At 32.3% G+C, this 8,780-nt stretch overlaps 1 pseudogene; it reads right to left on the reverse strand.

Annotated features, from left to right (window-relative positions):
* Positions 1-1,749: 1,749 nt before the first annotated feature.
* Positions 1,750-4,756, reverse strand: LOC145036244 (protein FAR1-RELATED SEQUENCE 9-like; annotated as a pseudogene).
* Positions 4,757-8,780: the final 4,024 nt, after the last annotated feature.

The raw sequence follows: 8,780 nt of genomic DNA on the forward strand, positions 1-8,780 counted from the left end.
TGAAGTTATGGTCTCCTCAGTAATTGAAGATCTTACAACTGATTATAAGCTAAAAAACGTGGATTTGGTAATAGAAATCTGATGATTAAAATGTGTTATTACATTTTTTTTTTATTAAGTGTTATATTTTGACTAATATGTTGTAGGTTTTCTTCCCCATTGTTGATGGGAATTACTACCTCATATGTTTTAACCTTAAAAGTTTTTCACTTTTGATAATTGATCAAAGAAGATTGGTGGGGACAGTTGAGTCAATGTATGGGAACATACCCCGTGTGTTGGTAAGTATGAAAATAAGATCATTAGTATTAATATATGTTTATATGATTATGTAAATTGTTAGTACAATTTGTGTTACAGAATTAATGATTGTCTGTAATGTTTTGTTACCAGCAAAAATTTTTCTGCCGTTTTCTAAATGATGTCTGTAAGAAGAGGGTGAAGACCCTGATGACAAGGAATGTGGTGGTGTTGAAAATGAAGTGTCAAGCATACAACCGTTCAGATGATGGTGGAATCTATCTTATGCGACATATGGAGAGTTTTATGGGGGATCAAACATCAAAGTGGGATTGTGGGCTAGCTGTGGATTTAAAAACACAAGATGTATTTACAAAAGTTAAGGTACAAGTATTTGGTGAGGTTGCTGTTGTCTGATCATAATATTTTCAAGTGTGAGTTTGAAAAGGAGTATGCAAAGTTTGTTAAAATGGATAAGGCGACAAGGAAGAGAATAGTTCAGGAGAATCTAAAATTAGTCTTTGATGAAGCAATTGGTTAAAAGCTGATGGGGAAGCTGCTTGTTTTTTTGGGTCTGGCTTGTTGGTTAGTATTGTTTTGACAAACAGTTTCATTTAGTCGGATGGTAGGTTTTTGTTTAGGGTTATTGTAGTATGGATCTGTTTTTGTTATGTGTCTAAAATTATTATGTTGGTTGTGGTTTGAACACTTATTACTACTAGTTATGTACGGATTATTATGTTGACCGTGTTGACTGTTTGATCAATGTGTCTGAAATGATTTAGTCTAAGGTAAAAATGCATTCGATTTTCAGAAATTAATTTTTTTTTAGAGTTTTTACTTTGATGGACATGTCGTGGAATGTGATATGAATGTTGTATAATCCAAATATGTAATTTCAATAAAGTATATGTAATCCAAAGCTATAAGTAGAACAACCAAATCATTATAAATTTGCAATTGGCAATATATGTACAATTTTTGTTGACACTTATATGTAAATGTAATGTGTTATAGTTGTTTTGAAACCACGATGAACGTGTATACAGTACAGTACAAGATATGTAAATTAAGTGATGAAATTTTCGTACTTGATAACGTTTGAAGTATTATAAATGAATGATATTTTGAGGATGCTGTTTTCTAGGGGTTTTGCATAATACGACATATTGTTATGTGTGCAACAAAACATTTGTTTGGATAAACTTAATGTTTTTTTAACTTTTGGAAACGACACATCTTCTATTGAATGTTATGTAATATTATGAATACTAATATCATTCAATGATGAATAAATTTGTACATAAAAACTTATTATAGACTAAGATAACAATAACATATATAGATAAATGCAAAACAATATAATCGACAAACAAGGTTCTTATTAGCATTCAAACATGTCTGTAATATGAATATGACAAATCTAAAGCAATCAGATGTGAATAAAAAAATTTAAGTTTAGAACATGAACACACAATTAAAAAAAATAAAAACAAATGATAAATAAAATTAATTCTTCTTCCCATGACGTTCTTTGAAAATGTTGTTCTTCTCATCTTCTTTTCTTACAGGGCAATTTCGCCAATCATGATCGTTGCCATTGCGACAATAACTGCATCTGGAACCCTTTGATTTTTCTATTGTCACCTCTCTCAAACTTTTCATTCTTTTTTTAGTACCACTTCCTTTGTTGCGGATTTCTCCAGGATTTTGAATATCCACACTAGTGGGAATGGTAACACCAAGTGTTTTTTCGAACTCTTTATTCTTGTTTCCTTTTTCATGAGTTGTGAAATTGGAAATGAACTTTGCTTCAAGCTGCTTTATTTCGTCCAAGTATTCTTTCAATTTGGTGCGATTATTGCTGAGAGAAGATACACAGTTATCAACAGTATGAAATATATCAAGTGCAACTCTTTGCGTATTCTCGTCAGAATCAGCATAACGAAAACACTTTTTCAATAGTTCTGTGGGGATGATATCCTTCTACCAGCGTCTGAGTAAATATTTGGAAGGAATCTCTGTGATGTTATATGTCTTCATTACGGTAAAAATGTGGCGACACAGAAAACCAAATTGCTCAAACTTCATACAAGGACATGTAAATGTTTGTGCAGACTTATTGTGTGTGACCTGTATTGAATGAAGTGAAGAAGAGTTGTTAAAAAAAATATATGAAACTTAAAAGAGTAAGAGTACAAGTTTCAATAGCAATTACCTTGTAAGTAGACTCACGTATAGGTATATCCCATTGATCATCATTTTCAACTTCTGGATCAAGCTGACAAGCATTTGCATTAGAAGGAATGTAATTAATAAATTCTTTGACAAGACACTCATCAACATTGTCGAATGTGCTGATCGAAATTTGAGTACATGAAACCATAGACAAGTACATTTCATTTTGAACTTGACGAAAGACAGTGCGAGTGTAAAACATAGAGGCATTCCTCTCGATCTCAAATGGTGTCCTCATTGTTGGATGTTTGTCGTTATTTTTGAAGTCAAAAGATGACTGAGTGAATCTTTGCTTCTCCATAGCAGCTTTAAATGACATCATGAAATGGACAAGCGTAGAACCATAATGCGTGTTCTGGTGAAATGCTGAATTCTCATTTTCAGAACGAGATGTGGTTCGCATTAATCCTGATAAAGGTATATGCTTGAAAAATGCAGGTATCTAGAAATGTCTCAATCCATGCATATCATCCAACCATTTATTATCCGTGAGTTTATATTCATTCGGTAATGACTGCCACCTTACCTCAAAGTCATCAACTTCAAGCCTAGAATTCCATATCAAGAAGTTGAACTTTTTACGAAACTCAGGATTGTTGACAATGTTCAAAGAAACCTGTGAATTGTTAAATGTAATATATGTAATCAACTATAAAAACAAAAACATTCTGATTTGAATACACCAAAAATTGATTGTTTAATTGGTAAAATTGTATTACATAGAGAATAATAAATACCTTCAATGGCAATTTAGATGTGATATGCCACATGCAAAGCCTATGAATCGATTGTGGGAAAACAGTTTCGATGGCTTTCTTCATTGGAGGGTCTTGGTCGGATAAAACCAACAAAGGTTGTTTGCCAAAAGCTTTAAGAAAAGATTTCAACAACCATATATAGGAATCAGTGTCTTCTCTGCTCAACAAGCCAGCACCAAAAGTGACACACCTCTTGTGATTATCAATTCCAGTAAATGGGACAAAAACCATATGGTACCTGTAAAAGTATTTGAATTAATATGTATTTTATTAATAAGTAGAAGTATAATAAACTACAATCATCTACAACCTATTAGTTCGGAAAGTAGCATCGAAAGAAACTACATCACCAAACTCTTTATAATTTATCTTAGATGTTTCATCTGCCCAAAAAAGAGCATTCAACTGTTTATTCTCAACTCGATAATCAAAAGAAAAATTATTAACATTTTCTTTTCTGTTATTCAGCTTGTCCACTAGCATCTGAGCATCACTACCACCTATGAAGCAATTGAGATCCCTCATGTAATTTTTGAAGTCGTCAATTAGACCGCCTACAAAATTGTATCCACCAAGAATACTTGTATACAGTCTGTGAGTTATGGTTGCACCAATATTCTGAGTAGACATTGTAAGAATGAAAGATTTTTGAGTGTCATCCAGCTGCTTATTATGACGTGAAAACAACATATGGTCTCTTGGTATAAGTGGATGATTGTGTTTTTCTTCAAATTCATATAACAACCAATTTGTAGTTCCAGGAAAAAATTTAAAACGTATACGTGCCCTGCATCCGGTCCTACTAGTGTCAACCCTTTTCTTAATTTTACTTGTTTTTGGGTCCAACGTATCAACATGAGATGTATTTGGAAAACCTTCCCTATTACATAGCAGATATTTCATGTACACCATACCACACTTTTTTTGTTTGTTGACTTTCTAACATCAAAACCTGCTGCACATGCATATCTTCTGTACATGTCTTCAATTGCATCATCATATGGGTATTTATGGTTTATTATTGGCTTGATATCATTAGGGACATATGGAATCCAATACGATTTACCAGCTATTACCAAGTGTTGATCAATGTCTGTAACATGTAATAACCATGACAAGTTAATAACATAATACAAATAACAAATCAACAAATCAAATAAACTTAAATACATAGTATATGATACTGATTGTAAATTTTTTGATAGTATTCTAACAATATACAAAATTGTGTAATGTAATCGACACATTTTTTAAACAAACTTAAAGAAACACAAAAAAACAAACATACCAGGAACTTGAATGGATTGATCAATATTTTCAACTTGTGGGAAATCCCGTGGATTATGTTCAGCAATGATGTCGACTTTACCAATTGCGGTATTATCATCATCAGTCGAACAAATATCATCATCACTAGACATAAAATCGTGGTCGACATATGCAGTTTGATGGTAATTGATTTCATCCTGTTCATTGATCGCGTTTATATCCTCAAACTCGTTGAAGTATGAAAAATCCATTAATTGAATCTTACAGACACCTTTCAGACCGACTAAACTTGAATATCCGATTCGGGTTGACACACACGATTGACGATTGAAGAATCCATCAATGTTTGATAGGTATAATATAAAACGTTCCTTAATTATAGGAGTTTGATTGATATACTCTTTAAGGATAATTAAACAATCAAACCTTACCTTTATTAATGTAAAATATTATAATTTTTACATTAATTAATTAAATAAATTGATTAGCTGAGATTTGTCCTCATGTTCTCACTTTAAAAATGGTTCTCATTTGAACTAGATTATATATATATATATATATATATATATATATATATATATATATATATATATATATATATAGAATCAAGATCAAATAAGAAGGAAATTTTTGGTAGGAAGGTAAGAAGTTTTTTTTCTACATATCTTTTTCACGAACAAACAAAATGAATCATTAGATGATTCATTTGTAAGATGATTCACAAGAAAAAATTCTCAAAAAAACATCTTGATGATTCATTTATATAATGATTTTGTTGTTATTTACTAAAATTATCATAAAAAGTGAATTTTTTCTTAATTTACTTAAAAATGAATCATAAAGATGTTTTTCTGAGAATTTTTTCTTGTGAATCATCTAGTGATTCATTTTTTTTGTTCGTGAAAAAAATATGTAGAAAAAAAACTTCTTACCTTCCTACCAAAAAAAATTTCTTACCGGATCTATATCCTATATATATATATATATATATATATATATATATATATATATATATATATATATATATATATATATATATATATATATATATATATATATGAAGGATCGTTTGAGAACTCAAAGTTTCCCGAGAATCCCGAGAACCAAACGAAGGATGTTAGATCAAAATAATTATAGGTTAGGATGATTTATGGCATTTTCGTAAATAACCAAGGGAAAAAAAGAGGCGGGGGCAGCTTATTTCACATGAATCAGGGGCATTTTAGAAACAACGTAATATACCGTCTCATATGGTACATCTGTTCCTGGTTGAAATCGAAAGACAAGATGGAGATTAAAAATCTAATCGGCAACCACCTCCTTCGCTCTCCAGAAAATCAACGCTAAATCCTCCTTCTCCACCACACATTCTCTCATCCTCACCGGAGATCCATCTTCGTCTCATCTCTGACCTCAATCACCATTGATTTTGCTACAAACAGTGTCGTTTTAACTTCGTCGGATGGTGTTGGTTGCCTCTGCCTCCATCTGATTGTGGAACTGTCTTCGTCTCACCTCTACCAGAAATCTCTCTCAGCCTATCGTTGCCTCACGCCCTCACCTTTTCAATTTTAGTTACAGTTAATACCACAAACTTAGGGTTTGCAATTGTTTTTTGTCCACTATTTCAATCTCGTGTTAGGATTCTAAATCTACAGAATCAACATTTCAGATACTATCTTCAACAACGATGGAGCTATCGATGAAGTTCGTCTCAAGTAAAAAGCACATGTCATAGCTCTCTGTTCTGTTCTCAGTGATATTCCTAATTCTAAAATGGTATTGTTTCCGATTTTTCAATTATATTGTAAGTTTCTCTTTATTTTTTAAATATTTGGTCTATTGATTCCTCTATCGATCCAGTAGATATGGAAACAATCTTCTAATCGCATTTGAGGTTCACTTCACTAGCCTATCAACTGTAACGGCTTATTGAGGAGTTTCAGGGCGGCGATTTTAGATATTGAGGGTATATCGGAACAAGTTATTCACAAAAGGCATTTGATTATTGCAACAATTCACCAACTCTCATCACTCCACTTTCGATTATGTTTCAAATTGTATCATCTTTTGAATTTGGTCTTCTGGTAAGTATTTATAACCTCTTCCTAGCTTTTCTCGATTTATGAGTTTAAACTTTTGTTTATAGTTCCAATTCAGTAAATTAGTTTTTGATTTTGTATAAATATATTTGTTCATAGATGTTTCTCTTATGATGGCAGCTATTTCTAGGCTATTATTTATGCAACTGTAAGGCCATTTATGAAGAGTATATTTCTAAGAACTACGAGAATGGTGGTTGAGCTGTAGTGGCTGGAACTTATGTGTGTGTGTGTGTGTCCAGATATGCTATGGTAAAATTATATGGCTTTTTATTCTATACATCTTAAATATGGATCATGATATGAATTATGTCCAAACGGGTGGTAATTACAAGTAAGGCTTTGCATAAATTATTTAGATTACTTTGTTTTGTATTAATACGATATGATTTTGGTCCTAATAATTTTTTATTTGACATGGATCTTGTTGTAGGAGTATTGAAGTTAACCCAACAACAAACATGGCATCACTATTTTAAACCCTGAAAAACTCGTTATCTTTCTTGGAGGCTCTTCTGGTTTTCCACCATCATCATCCACCACGATAGTCTAGACACCAATGTCAGCACCAGCACTTGCTGTCCTTCTATGACCTGAAACTTTGCACTCATGTTTCTTATCAAGGTATTGTACTTTTGAAGGAAGCTTTTGTTTCTAAATTTTATTTCTTGCATTTGGTATTGAATTTTCTTGTGTCTGGTGATATTTCTTTCAACCAATATTTCTAATGGACTATCGGTGGCTGTGGGCATTTATGGTATTATACAGGCTGGACACATCAGATAATTTACTGATTTCAATTCAAGACAAGATAAAATGGGCAGACACGATGAGTGAATTGGACAAGAAACATAAAAAACGGAATGAAGGAAGACTGGAAGAAGTCTAGAATGCACTCTCTCTCAAGGTCAATATTCCTTTTAATTTTCTTATCTAGGTAAAATATAAGATAAAGTCTTAATAATATTTATGTTGTGTCTGAGTTATGAAATGAATAGTTTTGTGTGTGTGTGGGGGGGGGGGGGGGGGGGGGAATGGAAGAGTGAAAATATGAATGATTTGTTTTTGGATATTTTTGTCGATATATGTTACTTACATGTGCCCGAAGTTACAAACTGAATTCCAATCAAAAAATTTTTGGTTATCTTTCATTAGATAGTTTTAATCGTTTCACAAATATAAATGGATGTTTGGATTACAATTTTTTTTAAAATCCAATAAGTCATTTTTATAAGGCACTCAATCTTATTTCACTACATTTAAGAATTGACCAAATAGGAACTGTTGGATTAGTGTCTAAGTCCATAACTATTTTGGTATGTACTTGACCCGATGGTGCATGGTCCTTTTGGGTTGCCTTCACCAAAGCAACTTGATAGGATGATTTATGAAGAGTAAGGATTAAATATGATTTATTAATATATTATGGGAATAATATATTAAAGGAGAAATCATATTGTTTAATTAATATTAGTCAATAATTAATTGGTAATTATTTTTGTGACTAAAAGAGATTAATTAAACTTAAGGGACTGGAACTGTAATTATAGGATAATTGCAATTTGGGCCATGGATTGCCTTGTATTAAGGGATGGACGAATTCTAATGGGAAACCCATAAGGAAATCGTCCATGGGCTTAATAAAAGGAGTCTATGGGTTGCTTAGGGCTTAAGCATCCAAATTAGGGTTTCCTTGTTAGATAACCCTAATAGCCCAACTATATAAAGACCCCTTAAGGCTCAAAAACGTGGCTAAGGTTCTTGTAAGGGTTTACACACGTTTTTGGCAGCCTCCAACCTCTCTCCTCTTCATCCTCTTGCTTATGGTGTTTGTGAGCCATTAGAGGAGTGACACTTGTGACTCTAAGCCTTCCAAAGTCAATTCAAGGAGGAATTGGAATTGTTATTGCTACATAACAATCAAGGTAACACTATAAAATTATTCTCAATATAATATGATTATATGCATGCTAGAATTAGGGTTTATAGTCTTGGATTCAAAGCATGTACAATAGAAAAACCTAGATCTAAGCATTAGGGTTTGTATGAGCACATAGGATGTCTTATGATCAAAACCCATCAGTGGTATCAGAGCCTAGATTGGTTTCTATTGTATTGATGCTTGATATAACTGGAAAATTCGATTTTTTGGATTCTGGAGGCTGGACTCGCC

The sequence above is a fragment of the Lactuca saligna genome, chromosome 3 (genome assembly GCF_052625555.1).
Source record: "Lactuca saligna cultivar CGN05327 chromosome 3, ASM5262555v1, whole genome shotgun sequence".
NCBI lineage: Eukaryota > Viridiplantae > Streptophyta > Magnoliopsida > Asterales > Asteraceae > Lactuca > Lactuca saligna.